The sequence below is a fragment of the Gopherus flavomarginatus genome (genome assembly GCF_025201925.1).
Source record: "Gopherus flavomarginatus isolate rGopFla2 chromosome 13 unlocalized genomic scaffold, rGopFla2.mat.asm SUPER_13_unloc_1, whole genome shotgun sequence".
In the NCBI taxonomy this organism is placed as follows: domain Eukaryota; kingdom Metazoa; phylum Chordata; order Testudines; family Testudinidae; genus Gopherus; species Gopherus flavomarginatus.
Genome location: NW_026114609.1, coordinates 5,109,764 through 5,129,251, shown reverse-complemented (window position 1 = coordinate 5,129,251; position 19,488 = coordinate 5,109,764). Strand labels below are relative to the sequence as shown.

The 19,488-nt window shown below is 50.7% G+C and overlaps 3 non-coding genes across 3 annotated transcripts; 1 reads left to right on the top strand and 2 right to left on the bottom strand.

Moving 5' to 3' along the window:
• Positions 1-1,346: 1,346 nt before the first annotated feature.
• On the top strand, positions 1,347-1,428 carry TRNAS-AGA (transfer RNA serine (anticodon AGA)). Its single transcript has one exon. It is a non-coding gene; the product is annotated as a tRNA-Ser (tRNA).
• A 15,822-nt stretch (positions 1,429-17,250) lies between these two features.
• On the bottom strand, positions 17,251-17,449 carry LOC127041020 (U2 spliceosomal RNA). The gene has a single exon (XR_007771603.1). It is a non-coding gene; the product is annotated as a U2 spliceosomal RNA (small nuclear RNA).
• A 1,135-nt stretch (positions 17,450-18,584) lies between these two features.
• On the bottom strand, positions 18,585-18,697 carry LOC127041041 (U5 spliceosomal RNA). Its single transcript, XR_007771622.1, has one exon. It is a non-coding gene; the product is annotated as a U5 spliceosomal RNA (small nuclear RNA).
• Between the last annotated feature and the right edge of the window lie 791 nt (positions 18,698-19,488).

Genomic DNA, 19,488 nt, shown 5'->3' with positions numbered 1-19,488 from the left:
CAAGGAAGTGGAGATCAGTCAATCTTCAGAGTCATCCCACATAAAAGAACCATGTTCTGGTACATACTGGCCCCATCATGTGGCCATCGCCTTTCCCTCCTCTCTGTTAAAAGTTTTAGAATTTTACACAGAAAGTTTCTTCCCTCAGGAGAGACCTGGGAACCAGGGCTGCCAGCCAGACAAACACCTTTAAGAGGAAGTGTAACCTGTCAAAAAATGATCTCCCTCCTTCAGTTCAGTGACACCCTGAAATGTTACTTATCAGGGCAGAGCAGGAGGATTGAAAGCAGCTACATCAAGCCCCTGTGTAGCTAGCAGGAATGAACATAAACACTCCCTTGTATCTGAAGAGATGTTTAGTTTTACCCTTGGTAAACTACAAGGCTAAAGGGAAAGGTTATGGTGGTGTCCGATATAAAGAGTGAAACATGAAACAATCATCATAGTTATGCCCATACCAACTGTAAATATTTCTAAATTCTTCTTATTATCATCAGTGTATTATTTTCTCTGTCATCCAGACATTGACTAGACCTTGACCAAGAAATTTGGATCTTGACAAAATAATCAACTACCCCTCGTTAAGGTAATGGACTTGACACCCACTTGGGTGTCTCCACACATGTTCAAGTACTAACAACAGTGGCACTTTACAGCCATAGCTTTTAATCAGGGCAATACATTGATACAAATTCCTGTTAAATCATTTCTCAGCCAGACTCCATCGCCCACATTCCTTAAGGCACTGGGCCACCATGTGGATGTTTCATTTCCCTCCTCAATTTCACACAGAGGCACAATTTCCTTTGCACAGATCCAATAACAGTAAAACCTCCCTGTGTCTCTGGTCTGAGCCAGGGCATTCGATTGCAGTGAACCCTTCTCTCCTGCAATGGCAATGGTCAGACAGAGGGGACGTGGCCACCTTCCGTGCTGACAGTGAGTTATTGGCTCAGCTCTTTCTTTCTGCTGCTGTTGTTAGTCCATGAAACATCAGGGATGGAATGCAAGGCTGAGCTCACACACCAACCCCTGAAACATTTCAGTGCCCCAGAGAAATCCTGCCCTTGGCTATTGGAATGATATGGTGGAGATTGGAATAGGAAAGGGACTGTCTGAATTGTCAGTGTGGGGAATGAACAACAATCTATAGCAAAGTTGTTAGCCACAAACACACTAATCACGCTCCAGCTGGAAGGAAAATGGGCAGGAACTCTTGCTGTTCACCATGGACACACTTACACTAATGCACAGCCATGAGTGTGCTGGGGAAGCTGGTCTGAGCCATTTGAAGTGACAATTCTGTGAGAACAGAATTATCATATAGGGCAGCAGCTGTTCATCAAGTAGTTGTGGCTGAGTGGTTAAGGCGATGGACTAGAAATCCATTGGGGTCTCCCCACGCAGGTTCGAATCCTGCCAACTACGGAAACATTAGTGTGTTGTCATTGCTGCTGTCTTAGTGCCTGACCATTCATGAAGCCAGATTTGGTCTCCCTTTGAGGCTGGCTGTGCTTAGAATATTGCTGTAGGATTGTGGAGTAGACAGCTGCTACAGTGAGGAGAGGGGTTTTCCATCCCTGTAATAGCTGCATTGGCAAAACAATCTTTCCTTTTATTTAGCACTATCTAACCATGGCTTAGGTCAGCTTAATTATACTGGTTCTGGGGGGTTTCACACCCTGAAAGACGTACTTGTTACAGGGTTTGTCCCATCACCCTCCCATTCCCTGGTCCTTCTCACGTGACCAGAGAGCAGCAATGCATGAAGCTCAAAGGTGCAAACAATTCAATGTTTATTGGGGTAAACTTCCAGCAAGCAATGATTCCAATTTCCTTCCTCAGCATCCCCCTTCCCAGCTCTGACACCACAGAGGCTTGCCTGTGACCCCGTTCCCCTTCCCTGTCCCTATTCCCCCCCTTAGCAAAACATAATTCCAATTCCCCTACCCCCATTCCCATTCACATTCCTCCCCTTACTTCCTGATTGACCGTAGACTATATAGTAAAACTTGAGTTCTGCTTAGCTCTATCTTAACCAATCATTTTACTGACCAATCCTAACATATTGTAACATGATTATCTAACAAATTATACCTCACCACCTTAATTGGTTTACACTAAACAAATTAATTATACAGCAGACAGAAACAGTTACAGAACCAGACAGAGATTATACAGACAAGTAATAGGAAAGTGGGGACTACAGTGACAGAACAACAAAGAAATGAGGATTTCACACCCCAGCTGTTGGTAAGTGAGTTGTTCCCAGACAGGATGCTATCATAGTAGAGGTTGTGGGTGCTGGTTGCTTGACTGTCTGGCGCACAGGGCAGGATTTTGAGGTTCACCATTACTCTCTTAGAATGCCAGCACCCATCTTTTGTTCACTTAAAAAGCGAACAGGGAGATTCCAACACCGCAGAACTCACGGAGCTCCAGGAAACGTGTAACTTTAGGTCCGGGTGAGTGTATCTAAAAATCAGCTGTGCTGTAGAAGGTCTCTAGGAGTTGAAAGAGATGTGCCATCGTGACCTCCCTAAAGAGTTCACCAACTATTAATGAAAACTAGGGTTGATAAGTCACCTTCTTTGTAGTATCAGGATGGTGGACTGGTCTAAAGTACTAGTTATAAGTTTCTTTTTTTCCAATCCATTGGGTGTTCTGGTCTCTGCATGGAGACGTGATTTCAAATCCCACTCCTGACATGACCATTTAATTCTATCTGCAGAAAATGGCCTCACTTTAATCTCCTTTGCAACAATAGAACACCATTTGCTTAGCTTTTCTCTTCCAGTAGTTGTGAGAGAAGTTCCAAACCAGGGGGAAACAGGGCCTGTTCTCTCGACCCATCAGTTTTTGTCTTCCTTCATTCCAAGCCATTTCCTCAGATACATCCATATTTCCCACACTTTTAGGAAACTTTAGAGTCATCATTTAATTGCCACACAACTGTACTTATGAAGTAAAGTGAAACACAACATTTTTTGGATATTCTTGCAGAAGAGTTTTGTTTTCTGACCTGGAATTGAACAGCGGCTACCCGAGGGGGACAATGCTGCTCCCTTTTACTTGCTCATCCAAAAAACATAAGTTTGTGGTGCCCTTTGTTTCCTTGTTCTTCAAACACCTGTCAGGGTGGCCAAGGGAGACTTGGTCCTGACTCTCAGAGTCCCTCCCTGCCCTACCTTTCTATATGATTCTGTTGTGTGGGTTTGCGCTATGTCATTGTTCCACGCTGAGCTGTTTTGCACAGTGAACCTTTGCACTCTGATGCATTTTTTCGTGTTGTATGGTTTTTGCACTGGCTTGTGTTGCACTGGTTTGAGCTGAGCTCTTTTGCAGTGTGTCATTTTGCCCCATGGGGCGTTCATTTGCATGGTGCTCAATTGTCAGGCTTTGCACTCCTACGTGTTGTCACTTTGTGCTGTGGAATGTCAGTTCACGCTGAATTGTTAGATGTTAGATTGGGGGGATTCCACTTTTGTTGTTCTTTGTATTGTATTGCGATGGCATCGAATTATAGAGCTGTACGGTTGCAAGGGCCCTGGAGAGGTCATGAAATCCAGCCCTCTCTGCTGAAGCAGAGCCAAGCAGAGATGATGCATTGGGGGCATGTGGGACCAAGTGCCCAGAGCAGCCGGCCCAGGCAGGGAGCAGAAGGAGGGAACCAGAGCCAGAGCAGGTTGTCTATGGGACCAAGTATATGCAGAGTATCCTTAACAGAGATTTGTTCAACCTGTTCTTAAAAGCCTCCTAGGACGGAGACTCCACAGACACCCTTGGGAGCCTATTCCAGAGCTTAACTACCCTCAGAGTTAGAAAGCTGTTCCCAATATCTAACGTGAATCTCGCTGGCTGCAGATTAAGTCCATTACTTCTTGTCCTACCATCAGTGGACATGGAGACCAAATGATAATTGTCCAATTTATAAAGACCAAACTTTTCCTTCTGCAATCATCCGTTAACTGGTTATTATCCCCTCTTCTTGCCTGGGGTACAATGGAAGAGGAGAAAATACTCTCTTCACATAGGATGCAAATGTCTGTTTGTTCTCTCTTCATGTTTTAGTGAAGCTCAGAGAGAAGAAGAAACATGACCTGCCAAAGAGCACAGAGAGTTTGTTTCCTTTTGATCTGTGACTATTAGCAGAAGAGTGACACCTAAGGGCTGTCGCTATCACCCACCATGGGGCTTGAATTTATGATGGTGGGATTAAGAGCATCATGCTCTACCAACAGAGCTAGCTAGATTTAAAGTCAGTCAACTGCCCAGTCGCCGTGTAGAAGGTGCCCTATAAGAACATAAGAACGGCCATACTGGGTCAGACCAAAGGTCCATCTAGCCCAGTATCTGTTTACCAACAGTGGTCAATGCCGGGTGCCCCAGAGGGAGTGAAGCTAATAGGCAGTGATCAAGTGATCTCTCTCCTGCCATCCATCTCCATCCTCTGATGAACAGAAGCTAGGAACACCATTTTTTACCCTTCCTGGCTAATAGCCATTTATGGACCTAGCTACCATAAATTTATCCAGTTCCCTTTTAAACATTGTTATAGTCCCAACCTTCACAACCTCCTCAGGTAAGGAGTTCCACAAGTTGCCTGTGCACTGTGTGAAGAAGAACTTCCTTTTATTTGTTTTAAACCTGCTACCTATTAATTTCATTTGGTGGCCCCTAGGTCTTATATTATGGGATCAAGTAAATAACTTTTCCTTATTCACTTTCTCCACACCACTCATGATTTTATATACCTCTATCATATCCCCTCTTGGTCTTCTCTTTTCCAAGCTGAAAATTTCTAGTCTCTTTAATCTCTCCTCATATGGGACCCATTCCAAACCCGTAATCATTTTAGTTGCCCTTCTCTGAACCTTTTCTAATGCCAGTATATCTTCTTTGAAAAGAGGAGACCACATCTGTAAACAGTATTCAAGATATGGGTGTACCATGGATTTATATAAAGGCAGTAAGATATTCTCTATCTTATTCTCCTTTTTTTAATGATTCCTAACATCCTATTTGCTCTTTTGACTGCTGCTGCACTCTGCACGGTAGTCTTCAGAGAACTATCCATGATGACTCCAAGATCTCTTTCCTGATTATTTATAGCTAAATTAGCCTCCATCATATTGTATGTATAGTTGAGGGTATTTTTTCCAGTGTGCATTACTTGACATTTATCCACATTAAATTTCATTTGCCATTTTATTGCCCAATCATAGTTTTGTGATACGTCTCTGAAGTTCTTCACTGTCTGCTTTGGTCTTAACTATCTTGAGCAGATTAGTGTCATCTGCAAACTTTGCCACCTCCGTTTACCTCTTTCTCCAGATCATTTATGAATAAATTGAATAAGAGTGGTCCTAGGACTGACCATTGGGGAACACCACTAGTTACTCCTCTCCATTCTGAACACACCAATGGGCGAACCTGGAGAGAGAAGTGGCAGCCCTTCGATAGGTCAGCTGGTAGAGCAAATGACTAGAGCCGGCACTCAGGAAGTCATCCTGACGTCGCCCTTCTGACTCCAGCTTGAAGGAGAGCTTCTTTTTCTTCCCCTTGCTGACAAAGAGCAAGAGAAGAAAGAAAGGTCAGGTGCTTCCAATACTGGGCTCTGGGCCCCCTCAAAGCTGCAAGGGAGTTTAACAAGCAAAAAAGGTAAAACTGCAATGAAGTATTACCCTGGACTCAATGGCATTTCTCCATTGGTCTGTCTGCTTTGGGGCAGGGACAATAACACGTCCTGCTGCATTCATTATTTCAAAGGGCGGTTTAGGATTTTCATTCTCATACACTGTGCACAAAGCAGGACTTAACACTCAGTGTAACCTAAATGAGAAGCCCACAGATTCTGGCAGCCACAAAGAGCATTTGGTGTGAGAGCCCAGACCTGCCCCTGCCCCTGCCCGTCATGGACAACCTACCAGCTGCTAACTCCTAAACTTTCAGTAACTCTATTATCAGTGCCTGGAGTGTAATTTAAACCATAAGAAAAACCACACTGGGCTAGACCAAAGGACCATCTAGCTCTGAATCTTCTCTTCTGACAGGAGCCAAGAGCAGGTGCCCCAAAAGCCACTCAACAAGGCACCACTGAGAGTTATTATCCCTGCCCCAAAAGCAGAAAGACCAATGGAGAACTGACATGACTCCAGGGTAATACTTCACTGCGGTTTTACCATTTCCACTTGCTAAACTCCCTCCCAACCTTCTGGGCTCCTAGAGCAGGGTACTGAGCCTGAGCTGTGACACGTACACTGCAACTTTACAGAAGAAGCCACATTACCCTGATAACTCCAACCCAGGCCTGCCCTGGATGTTTCATTGCACTGGAGACGTACCCTAACATTATGTCTACACTGCCGTTAACACACCCAGAGCAGCTGTCTCAAAGCCTGGGTCAGCTGACTCAGGCTTATGGGGCTGGGACTGCAAGACTATAAAATGACAGTGCAGACATATGGACTTGAGCCCAACCTCTGAGACCCCACGAGGGGCGATGGTTTCTGAACCCAGGTTTCAGTGTGAACACAAATATCTGCACCACAGTTTTTAGCCTCTCAGCCTTAGCATAATGAGCCCAAGTCAGATGACCCAGGCCAGTCATCCTGCCATCTTTATCCCGCGAGAGAGAGACTCTAAAGGGACGTTCCCATTGCAATGTAAGCCCAGGGGTGGCAAGCTGTGCTCAAAGCAGCACCCTGCAAGCCCCATATTCACCACTCTCATATAGTGATGATACGTTTTGAACAAAGTCTGCCTGGTGAGGGATCATTTAAAAAATCTTGAACTGTTCATCTGTTGAACATTAATGTCTTCTTGCATTCTATGTGTTCACATTTGTTTGGGAAGTTATGAAGTTTGCTCTGTGTGCATTACAGAAATATGTTATGAGGTTGGGAAATGCCTCCCACCAGCCTTTCAGGTGCAAAAATGGAGGAGCCAGACTTGCTGCTGGCCCATTGAAGGTATCCACACTCCCAAGGATTATTCCAGGAACCATGTACAATGCAGACTTCTCTGAGATAGCACAGAGACAATGGACAGTGCTTGACTCATGTCGTAGCAAAGGTACTTTCTAGCAAGTTGGAAGAAACTATGAAAGGGAAGTAGAGACATTATGAATTGGCCTCTCTCCCCCACAACTCAACAGCTGGAAACACATCTGGAGGACAAAGACTGAAATGAGATAAATCAGAAGAGAATAACAATAATACATTCAAATCAAGTCCTCAAACAGATTAGTATTGGTTTTTCAGCAGAAAATTTTCAGTTTGGGGAATTTTCATGACAGGTGTCCATGAAAGGAGAGAGAGAGAGTTTGAGTGAAAGTTGGCCAACACAGAGAGAGAAACCTAGGAGGACGAAAGAAATTCACAACAGGGAGTCACCCTCATGGATCCAACTTTCTGCTAGGGAGCACACACCACTCCTGGCCAGAGAGATGATCAGCTCTCGCAAATGGCAACATCATCTCCCCTGAAGACACAGCTAGACCGGAAACTCACACCCAGGTAATGGGAAGTCCCTGCCTGGAGCCAGGACGGCTGTGACCAGAGCCCTTCCCAAACCAGATACACATCTCACCGACAGGGACGGTTACTCTTGTCACAGTTGGGGAGGTCTTGCCTGGCATCAACAGGATTCACGCTGTCACTGCTCTTGATCACTTTCCATCTCACCTCAGGGCTGGACTCCGTCCCCATGACTTCTTTTCCCTTGGTATGAAACACAACACAAGAGGAAAAGAAAAAGAAATGGTGGTGAAGTTCCTCTTCTCGCCACTCCCGCACCCCAGGGCTTCGGCTTCAACCCTCCTCCCATTCTGCCATCACAGCTACAATTAGAAATCTGAGCCCAGGGCTCACACCTGTTTGTCTCCCCAATCCTAGGCCCTGTCCAGCATGTCTCCCTCCACAGAAGTTACCTGGTCTCATCTTACACTCCATCTTCATATTGCTTTTCTCCTTCCCAGAGCTCCTGCTCTGCTCCTCAGACCTGTCTGTCTCAGCTCTGCAGGCAGAGGGGAAGGGACATGATGGGAACACACACGCCCCATTCCAGACACCACACAGCATCCACAGGGCTACCAAAACACCTCATCTTCGGCCAAAACCATACCCCACCCCGAGGGAGCAAAAAGCCTTTCTGAGTACAGCACACACAAGACAGGAAAAGATTAACACCCACACCCAGCCCAGCCAAAGTGGGAGCTTCCTGGCCACAGGTCCATGGGGCTCATGGATGGAGAAGTCTCCTGGGCTGTGGGGGTCACTAGCTCAGCATGTGAATGACTGGGATGTATGAGGAGGCCTGACTGTGGGTTGGGGTGTCCAGAAGGACCTGAGGGAAGGGAATAGGTGGATTAGGGACAGAGGAGAGTGGTGTTACCAAGGTGCATTGTGGGAATGTGGGATTTAGAGAGCCCAGAGTGGATGGGTGTCGGCGGGTTGGACGACCCCACAGTGGTTGAAAAGGGGAACCTGGCAGGTTTGGGTGTAGCAGAGATTGAAGATGAGGAACCTCACACCCTGGGGAAGGGCTGGGGGAGTGGGAGGATGGGAAAGTGGGGCCCAGCAATGAGAAATGGGTTGGAGGCAATTAGGGGTGGGGCGCTGAGAACAGGGACGGGGGAGGAGGAGGAAGGGGGGGCGGGGTGCTGAGGACGGGAAGGAGGATGTGGGGGGTGGGGCGAGAGGCGGTATGTGTCGGGGTGCTGAGGACAGGGGGGAGGAGGAGGTCGGGGCGAAGGGAAAGGCCAGGTAGAGTGAACACGATGGGGGAGGGGATGCTGGGGGCTGAGGGATCCCCACAGATGGGGGTGGGGCTGGCGAGAGGGTCACAACAGATGGGGGGACACTGGGGGGCAGGTTGTGGGGGCTTGAAGGGGCTGCTGGGGCCCTACAGAAGGAGAGGAGGGGGTGGTGCTGGCAGGAGAGTCACAGTGGACGGGGGGACACTGGGGGGCAGGTTGGGGGAGGTTGAAGGCCCCGCGGCCCCAGGCTGCCGCTTGTGGGGCTGCGCCCAGGCAGCTCAGCCACCCCCCGTTGCCCCCCCAGGCCCAGCGGGGGGGAGGTGAAGCCCTTTCACTCGCGCTGCCTCTGCCCTGTGCCCCCCCGCCCGGCTCCCACGGCCCGGCCCGGCCCCGATCAGCTGCTTTGTGCGGGGGTGAAAGGGGCGAAACGGCGCGGCACGTTCCACGCGGAGCAGGTTAACACACTGCACGGGGGGCGGAGCTCTCTGGGGGGCGGGGCGGGGGGCGGAGTTGTGGGGGGGGAGGTATCAGGTTGACCCAGGGACCCGCCCTCACCTGGGCCCGAGAGGACGGAAGCGCCCCGGGGCAGGCTGGGAGTTGTAGTTCCTGGCTCGTCTCAGAGCGGAAGTGATGAACGGTTGCTCAGGCAACGCGCCCCCTCCCGGTGCACACTGGGAAGCGTAGTTCTCCCTCTCACACGCGGCCTCTATTGGAGGAGGGGCCGTAGCTCGTCAGATCGCCGCGCCCCTCCCCGCTCCCTGATTGGCGGAGAGAGCGCGGGACAGAGACTCGGCGCGTGGGGTGCGGGCCTGGTTCCCTCGCCCCGAGGCTTCGCTGCCCCCGCCCCCTCCCCACGGGGAGCCGGGGGGGGGCACCAGTGGGACCCGCCCCGGCGCTGCGGGGGGGACGCGGGCTCGGGGGCAGCCGGCGGGCGGGGCCGGGCCGAGGGGCGCTGAGGCGGGACGGGGAGTGGCGGCTCCACACGGGGGGGCCGGGGGCTCAGACACCCAGTTCCAGGCGCCAGGCCCAGCCCCTCCCCGGGAGCAGCCACGGGCCCGTGGGAGCCGGGCGGGGGGGGGCACAGGGCAGAGGCAGCGCGAGTGAAAGTGCTTCACCCCCCCCGCTCTGCCTGGGGGGGTAACGGGGGGGGCTGAGCTGCCTGGGAGCAGCCCCACAAGCGGCAGCCTGGGGCCGCGGGGCCTTCAACCTCCTCCAACCTGCCCCCCAGTGTCCCCCCCCGTCCACTGTGACTCTCCTGCCAGCACTGCCCCCTCCTCTCCTTCTGTAGGGCCCCAGCAGCCCCTTCAAGCCCCCCCCCAACCAGCCGCCCAGTGTCCTCCCATCTGTTGTGACCCTCTCGCCAGCCCCACCCCCATCTGTGGGGATCCCTCAGCCCCCAGCATCCCCTCCCCCACCATGTACACTCTGCCTGGCCTTTCCCTTCGCCCCGACCTCCTCCTCCCCCTCCGTCCTCAGCACCCCGACACCAACCTCCTCTCGCCTCATCTCCCACATCCTCCTTCCCATCCTCAGCACCCTGCCCCCCTTCCTCCTCCTCCTCCGCCCCATCCCCGTCCTCAGCGCCCCACCCCCCCCTTCCTCCTCCTCCCCCCATCCCTGTTCTCAGCGCCCCACCCCTAATTGCCTCCAACCCATTTCTCATTGCTGGGCCCCACTTTCCCATCCTCCCACTCCCCCAGATCATCCCCAGGGTGTGAGGTTCCTCATCTTCAATCTCTGCTACACCCAAACCTGCCAGGTTCCCCTTTTCAACCACTGTGGGGTTGTCCAACCCGCCGACACCCATCCACTCTGGGCTCTCTAAATCCTACATTCCCACAATGCACCTTGGTAACCCCTCCCTCTTCTATCTCTAATCCCCCTATTCCCTTCCGTTAGGTCCTCCTGGACAACCCAGCCCACAGTCAGGCCTCCACATACATCCTAGTCATTCACATGCTGAGCTAGTTCTTCAGGGACCCCCATAGCCCAGCAAACTTCTCCATCCATGAGCCCCATGGACCTGTGGACGGGAAGGTGAGGAAGCTCCTATTTTGGCTGGGCTGGCTGTGGGTGTTAATGTTTTCCTGTCTTGTGTGTGCTGTGCTCACAAAGGCTTTTTGCTCCCTCTGGGTGGGGTGTGGTTTTGGCCGAAGATGAGGTGTTTTGGTAGCCCTGTGGATGCTGTGTGGTGTCTGGAATGGAGTCTGTGTGTTCCCATCATGCCCCTTCCCCTCTGCCTGCAGAGCTGAGGACAGACAGGCCTGAGGAGCAGAGCAGGAGCTCTGGGAAGGAGAAGAGCAATATGAAGATGGAGTGCAAGATGAGGCCAGATAACTTCTGTGGAGGGAGACATGCTGGACAGGGCCTAGGATTGGGGAGACAACCAGGTGTGAGCCCCGGGTTCAGATTTCTAATTGTAGCTGTGATGGCAGAATGGGAGGAGGGTTGAAGCCGAAGCCCTGGGGTGCGGGAGTAGCGAGAAGAGGAGCCTTACCACCATTGCTTTTTCTTTTCCTCTTGTGTTGTGTTTCATACCAAGGGAAAAGAAGTCGCAGGAACGGAGTCCAGCCCTGAGGTGAGATGGAAAGTGATCGAGAGCAGTGACAGCGTGAATCCTGTTGATGTCAGGCAAGAGCTGCCCAACTGGAACGAGAGTAACCGTCTCTGTCGGTGAGATGTGTATCTGGTTTGGGAAGGGCTCTGGTCACAGCCGTCCTGGCTCCAGGCAGGGACTTCTTGTTACCTGGGTGTTGGTTTCCGGACTAGCTTTGGCTTCAGGGGAGATGATGTTGCCATTTGCGAGAGCTGATCATCTCTCTGGCCAGGAGTGGTGTGTGCTCCCTAGCAGAAAGTTGGATCCATGAGGGTGACTCCCTGTTGTGAATTTCTTTCGTCCTCCTAGGTTTCTCTCTCTGTGTTGGCCAACTTTCACTCAAACTCTCTCTCTTTCCTTTCATGGACACCTGTCATGTTCAGTTGCCTGCATTCTCTTCCTCTGCTCCCCCTCCCCCAGTCTCCTATGGGCTCAGCTGGGTCTGTCTGCCCATGGGCAGGGTCTCTGCCATACTGGGAAGGATGTGTCCTGCCTGCTAGGATTGGGGGTTGCTCCTCCCACCTCCTATCTTCAGGAAGACCTCATTGCTGTAACTAGGTCACAGTGTGAGTGGCTGTTTATGTCTTTGGGGCTGTGAGGTCTGAGACTGAGAGAGGTGGGCTCACGGTCGTGGCTTTGGGCAGAGGAGAAGTGGGGCTGGGATTAGAGATGCCCCTTTCACCCGCTAGCTCCATTACTGCATCACCCAAAAGCCTCGCTCAGGGTCCACTATGTGTCCTTGTGCTAGGCACTGCAGGGACAATCAGAGGGACAGCAGGATGCATGAGGAAATAGATGAGTGTGTGAGGCGATGGGTGAAGGGGTGTGTGTGGCATACGTTGGGGATGGATAGGGGGTTGAGGGTTGGACGGACAGCGGGACAGATGGAGAGCTGCAGGGACGGATGGTGATGTCACAGGCTGGACTTATGATGGGATCAGCTCATGGCCGCTGGCTCTGTCATGTCCTTCCCCCATCTGCCCATCTGACTCTGCCTCTGTCTCTCACAGGCAGCACTCAGCGGAGTCTGGCCCTGTTGTTACACTGGTGGCTACATCCAGCGCACACCTGTGCGTAATGTGCTCCTGGAGAGCTCAGGCAGGGAGAAGCGTGTGGCTCATGGCTGCTAAACCAGCTACTCCAAAGAGTGCCGCAGATCTCCCCCTCCTTGGGCAGCAAGACCCTGGGCAGGGGGTTCCCTGTCCCTCCTCGCTGCCAAAGCAGCCTGCTCAGCGCAGAAACCGAGGTCACCTGTCTCCACCCAGCCTCTAGCTGGAGCTGCTCCCGCCCCGAATTGCTGGTATCCAGCCTGGCCGGAGTTGGTGTCATGTCCTAGCGGAGTCCGTTCTTTCTCCCCGGTAGATTATGATTTTCCCCACTGCATGTAGTTGCTCTTTGTCAGCTTCTCCATAGCCCCTCCCCAGTGATAGTGACCTCTGCTGGCCAGGCACGGGAGTGTCCTGTAGGTGCCTTCTTGTAGGAGCAGTGACTCCTGGTGGCAAGGGGCAGCAATGTCTTGCATGTATCCCCCCTAGCATTGCTGCAGTGACCCCTGGTGGCAACTGAGGTCAGCTGTCTGTGTGACCCCACTACTGCCATTGTGCCTGTTAGCACTGGTGCATAGGTGAGGCAGGGCCTTGTATGTATATCAGCCATTGGGGCAGGGCCCTATGCGTATCCCACTCTCATCTCGTTGACACGTCTTCCCCCAGTGGGGCAGTCTCCTGTGTATATTTACGCCCCCCCAACCCCTATATTGGGCATGTGACCACTAATAGCCAGAGGAGTCAGTGCCCAAGGTGTATTCTTCACCTCCCCCAAGGTGGCAGGGTGCCTGGGTGGCTGTGTCAAGCAGTGCCCTGGGTGTCTTCCAACCCCTTTGTGGCAGTGAGCCCTGCTTCTGGTGTGTATCACTCCCCCACTAGGGATGTGCACTGTAGGCCCAGTATGGCAGTGCCCTTTGTGTAGCCCCCTCCCTCCCCCGCCCCAGGGTGACCAGATAGAAAGTGTGAAGAATCGGGACAGGGTGGAGGATAATAGGCACGTACATAAGAAAAAGTCCCGAATATCTGGACTATCCCTATAAAATCGGAACATCTGGTCACCCTATCCCCTCTACCCCTGTGCCAGGTATGGCAGGCACTGATCCCTGGCATCCCTGTGGGGCAATACCCTCTGTATATCCCCCAATTGGGGCAGTGACCCCTGCTGGTCAGGTGGGGCAGTGCCGTTTGTGTGTGTGTCCCCTATTTAGGTAGTGACCCCGATGGCTAAGTGAGGCAGTGGCCTTTGATTTCCTCTTCTCTCCCCAGCCCCCCCTCTCTCTAGGGTAGGGCCCCCAGTTGGGGCACTACCCGATGTGTATCTCTACTGATTGGAGCAGTGACCTCCCTGTGGTGCCCTGGTGTGGCAGTGCCCTATTGGTATCTCCCTCCCCCTCTCCCCACGCCATTGTGGTAGTGGCCACGTCAGGCAGTGGCCTGTTTATCATCTCCCCCGCACCAGTGCCATTGCAGCAGTGCCACCTGGTGGCCATGTGCAACAGTGCCCTGCCTGTATCCCCCTTAACCTTTGCTGCAGTGACCCCAGGTGCCCAGTTTGAGTAGTAGCCTGTGTGTACCTCACCTCTTGGGGCAATAACATGTGGGGCCAGCTAAGACAGTGCACAGTCTGTGACGTCTGGTGGCCACGTAGGGCAGTGGCCTGTATGTACCATCTCCTCTGGAGCGGTGACCACTGGTGTCTTGGTGCTAAGATGCAGCCACCTCTGGGTTACGTGGTGGGGCTGTTGACAGGACAGTGGGGACTGCCACCCCATTCCAGGAAGTAGGGGAAAGTCTGGTGTTCAGGGCAGAGTGTTCCATCTTCTGTTGAACTGTGATGCTCTGAGCACCTTTCCTTTCCATGAAGAAGACCTTGTGTGACTCCAAAGCTGGTCCAGTAACAGGTATCACCTCACCTGCCTTGTCTCTCTGATATTCTGGCCAGTGTCCAACTTCCCCTTCACTGTTCGTCTTCAAACTTCCTCCAAGCCTCCCCACCCAGTCCCTTAAGATGCCAAACCTCCCCTGGAGCCCAACCGTGGGGAGGGCACCCCATCTGAAAACCCTACGGCACCATGGGGGTGGTAGTGTCCACTGCCTCCATCTCCCACCAGCCAGGATGGGCCCCACAGCACAATGGGAGTGGTTGTGTCTCCTGGTTCCATTTCCTGACAGCTGCTGCCAGGCCCGGCCCAAACTTCCCATTTCTGGTGCGAGTCTGGAAGCAGGTGCTGCCGGGAAGGGTGGTGCTGGTGTCAGGAGAAAGCAGGAGGAATAAGTGGGTCTGTGCTACTGCGGGGAGGTGCTGCCCTTGCTGTGAAAGGGCCCCGCTATTAGAGGAGATGTCATCTCCCTGCCCTGCCACGCTCTGCACCAGCCCCTGCTTGTCACAGGAGCAGGGCTGGCTCCAGGCACCAGCGTAGCAAGCAGGTGCTTGGAGCAGCCAATTCAAAGGGGCGGCCCGTCTGGTATCGGGTCAGCATGTCTGGTCTTTGGCGGTAATTCGGCGGCGGGTCCCGTATATCCTGTCTTAGTCTTTGAGCTGCCACCAAATGTCTACCAAAGAGGAAGGGAGGGAGGACTCGCCGCCGAACTGCCGCAGAAGAAGCGGTGTGGTTGAGCTGCCGTCAAAGAGCCACAGCTTTTTTTTTCTTTTATATTTACTTTCTCCACACCGGTCATGGTTTTATAGACCTCCGTCGTATCCCCCTATAGTCGTCTCTTTTCAAAGATGAAAAGTCCCAATCTTATGAATCTCTTCTTAGACAGAAGCTGGTCCATATCCCCTTATCATCTTTGTTGTCCTTTTCTGAATCTTTCCCATTCCAATAGATCTTTTTTGAGATTGGGGCGACTGCATCAGCACACAGTATTCAAGATGTGGACGTACCATGGATTGATATTGAAGCGATATGATAGTTTCTGTCTTTTTACCTATCCCTTTCGTAATGATTCCCAACACTCCGCTGCACATTGAGTGGATGTTTTCAAAGAACTATCCACAACGACTCCCAGATCTCTTTCTCAAGTGGTAACAGCTAATTTAGACGTGCATTACTTTGCACTTAACAGCGCTGATGTTCATCTGCCATTTGGTTGTCCCATCACCCAGTTGTGTCAGATCTCTTTGTGGCTCTTCGCAGTCTGCCTGGGACTCAACTATCTTGAGCAATTTTGTATCATCTGCAAATTTTGCCACCTCACCATTTACCCCTTTCCCCAGATCATTTGTGAATAAGTTGAACAGTACTGCTCCCAGTACAGACACCGGGGGATAAGAGAGGGAAGATCCTCTTCTGACATTGGCAGACCAGGTGCCAGCTCACGCCAAGGCCCCTAGGCCTTACTGAAAAGTGACAAACGCATGGCTGGAAACTAGTCTTGCTCACCTGTTTGTTAGTGTTGTTAAAACAGGCATTAGATTCATAAAAATGTGTTTAGAGTTTATGACTAGCTCGTCAGTTGCTGCATGCATTCTTCTCACCTATAATAGCCGTAGCCCGTGTTGTAAGGTGATATATAAGCGTTGGCACTAAAGCTGTAAACCCCCTTGCTGCCACTCCGCCACCAGTCAGGAGAGAAGCATTACCAAGTGTGAAATGCTAGTTTACCAGAAGAGGCGTCATCTCCTTTCCAACAAGAGAAGGGCCTGACTGAGACATCAGACAGGCCACTGTGGATCATCAATGGACAAAAGACCTGGTTGATTGCTTCCCCTCACACACCCACGAGGAGTCAGAGACCTGCACAAACACTTGCCCCCATCTCTTTGAGCTCTGGGGGAATAGAATAAAAATCTCTGTCAGGAAGAAACTGTTGTCCCCACCCCCGATGCTGCTTGGACTTCAGGGAGATGGCACGCCTTCTAAGCATAAGCAAGGGATCCCGGCTGTTTGGCTAGGGTTAGCCCTAAAGGACATACAGAGTTTGAGTGTTACAGCAGCTTCTGCTACACCTGGGTTGCAAGCTAGAGTCAGGGTGCCCAAGGGGGCTGTCTGTGACTCCATGTTAAGGCTGTTCTAGTGCCTGAGGAGATCACACTTGATGCTTGGTGGGTGAGATCAAAGTGTGTGTGGAATACACAACCGTGAGGAACCCCACTGCCTGCCAGCCCCAGGCACCGGGGGCTCCTGCTCCCTGGGGCTCTGGCTGCACTAGAAAAGTAAGTTTCAAGCTTGCCTGGTTCAGAAAACTGGAAGGGAAAGATAGAGAACCCACATTACATTTTTTAAACAAAGAATTCTCATCATTTGTAAGTCACTGTTGTGATTTTGGGGATTTTCCAATAGTGAGGGTGGCAATAATGAGAAGTTAAGGGTTATTATTTAGCATTTAGATTACAGTCAGTTTGGGGGAAAAAAAATCAGGCTTGGGGCCCTTGTGTGCCAGATGCAGCACGACACCTAGTGCCTTGTCTCGATCTTACGAACCAAGATACATAGAACGTAGGTCGGGTACGGAGAAGTCTGTGTAACTCATGCAGTTGTTGATGTACACGTAATCTCAAATATTACCAAGCCCCCACCCCAAGAAAAACAAAAGAAAAAAACAACCATCTCCCCAACAGACCCAGAGTCCAGAAAGCATTTGTCCCTCATACTGTTGAAAAGAATCACAGCAGAAAGGAGTCCAGCCTCTTAAATAATTCTCTAGGAAAACAAAGAAGAACCTCTCACATCTGCAGACTCACAAAACACTTCCAAGAAAGTGTAACTGTATTGTGTTTATCATAAAGAAACAAAAACACTAAAGATACCACATTTTTCTGCTATTTCAAAAAAAAATCTGCTTGAAAAAAAGATCATTACAGTTTAACTTTTTTCTGTTTTTCTAATCAGAAAGGTCTCCCCTAAAGAAGATACACTGTTCCTGGAAACACTGCAATACCAGATCCATGCATGGAGTAGATAAAGCAAACTCCTGTTCTCACTAATTTTCTTCTTTTAAAAATCAAGCTAATACACAGTGCTCACATCAAAGACATATCACAGATTATACTGAGAAAAACAGCCACTATGCTTTGATCTTAGCTCCAGGGAAACAAGAAACAATGCTGACACTCTGCCACGCACGCACACCCCTGCGCCCACCCATTTCTACCTCATCAGGACGAGCTCCCAGACATGCAACAAACACCATAACTAGGGAACTCTACGGGAGACTGACTCACTTCCCCGAAATGACTCCAGTGGAAGAATTCAAAGCAAGAACCCTTAACACACAATTCTGTTCAAAGACAGACAAGTCTTGCAGATGCCTTCCTCTCCCTGGTTTCCCCTCTAGACTCCTAATTTCCATAAACCCACCCACTGACCTGTGACTACCAATCTCTCACTGTTAACTCTTACAAGAAACCAGGGCAAAGAAAGCCTATGCAAGCGCTATTCCGCAGCCCCAGTGCTCTTTTCTGCTCCTTCCCACGCAACTATCTCAAACATACAGTCAATTGCATCAAAGCAGTTCCTCGCTATTTGGGGCATTGGTGCCCCTTAGTCCCTCTGAGGTGATCGGCTGATTCCTTCTGGCCTTAATCCCTAGGAATCTGACTCAAATGGCCACAAACTTCCTCCTCTTCTGCTCCTATGAACTATCCCTCATCTGGGCAAAACATTTAAAAACACTGGTGTTTTCCCAACAGGAAAGGGATGGACAATTTCTCTTCTGTGGGGAGACGAGGGAAACCATGCAATCACCTTCTGGAAGGTATATTAAGGAGGGCAGCGTATGAACCCTCATGGACTAGATTAAGAAAGCAGCTCTTTAACTGACCTTCCAACAATGACAAACTGAAATCCGCAAGAGCAGCCTTTCAGCTCAGGGACCCAAAAATAAGCTGTTGACAATAACTAACCCAAGAGTTACAAATGACTCCAAACCATACACTCTTAGGACAGACCAAACGTTAACACAAACAACAACGCAATTCTTTGCTGCTCTTTAACTGTGATAACCAAAAACTTATGAAACCAAAGAGCCAGCAGAATACACATCACAAAACAGTCCCCTGTTAGCTAGGAAGCCATCTCACTAACACGATGAGCTCAAAAAAAAAAAAAAAAAAAAAAGGACAAAAAATCCCACACAGTCATTTTCAGAGCTCTCAGTTGTTTTCTTACACTAATAGAAAAGCTTGAGTTACTGACACTAGGTGAGGTAGTATCCTCCTGTTTTTTTCACAACAGGGAACAGTCTTACCAAAACAAAGCCTCAAAAAAATTGGGTACAAACTCATAAATGCTCCTCTCCACAAAAATCTTTAGTAAAAGGCAAAAGATTTATACAAACTGGGAAAGGGAGAAAAAAAAAAAGAAGAAGAAAAAAAAAAAGCAGAGTCTCTGCCGGGGCAACCGCATATGCTACCACAAGTCAGGGTGACTACTCTCACAGCCCACTAAACTGCTAGCTTTTAGAGGAAATGGAATTGAACCGATCGACAGCCTGAGTTGGATCATGGGAACCGGTGACACAGGGAGCAAAACCAGCCCCTTGACCAGGGACTCGCTTCGCTGCAGGCAATGCACTGTGGGTATGCAAATAAGATGCTCCAGCCGTCTCCAGCGCTCAAAGGGGTCTTTTCTCCGAGCTGCCTCTGCTCCTTCCCCAGCTGGGCGGAGATTGGGATGCAGCGAGGGTGGGGAAGCTGCTCTCCTGAGACAGTCCCGCTGATGGCCAGGTACATGGAGGACGGAGCCCGGACGAGAAGCCAGAGGGCACTTGGCCCACAGCTAAAATCTGGAGCAAAAGCACACACTTTGCAAAGGAACAGGAGCCGGGATCTCAGACATGAGATTCTATCTGCCGGCCGGGGTGTGACCCCGTGTTGTACTTGCTGCATGGTCTGTCTCTCCTGCAAAGTAGCTGGCCTCAGATCCTTGGGGTTCGCTGAGCTGCAGCTCACCTTGATACACGGGAACAGCTTAAAAATCATGGCCTCTCAGGGTTGAAAGGGACCTCAGGAGGTCATCTAGTCCAACCCAATCCCCAACTAAATCATCCCAGCCAGGGCTTTGTCAAACCTGACCTTAAAAACCTCTAAGGAAGGAGATTCCACCACCTCCCTAGGGAACCTATTCCAATGCTTCACCACCCTC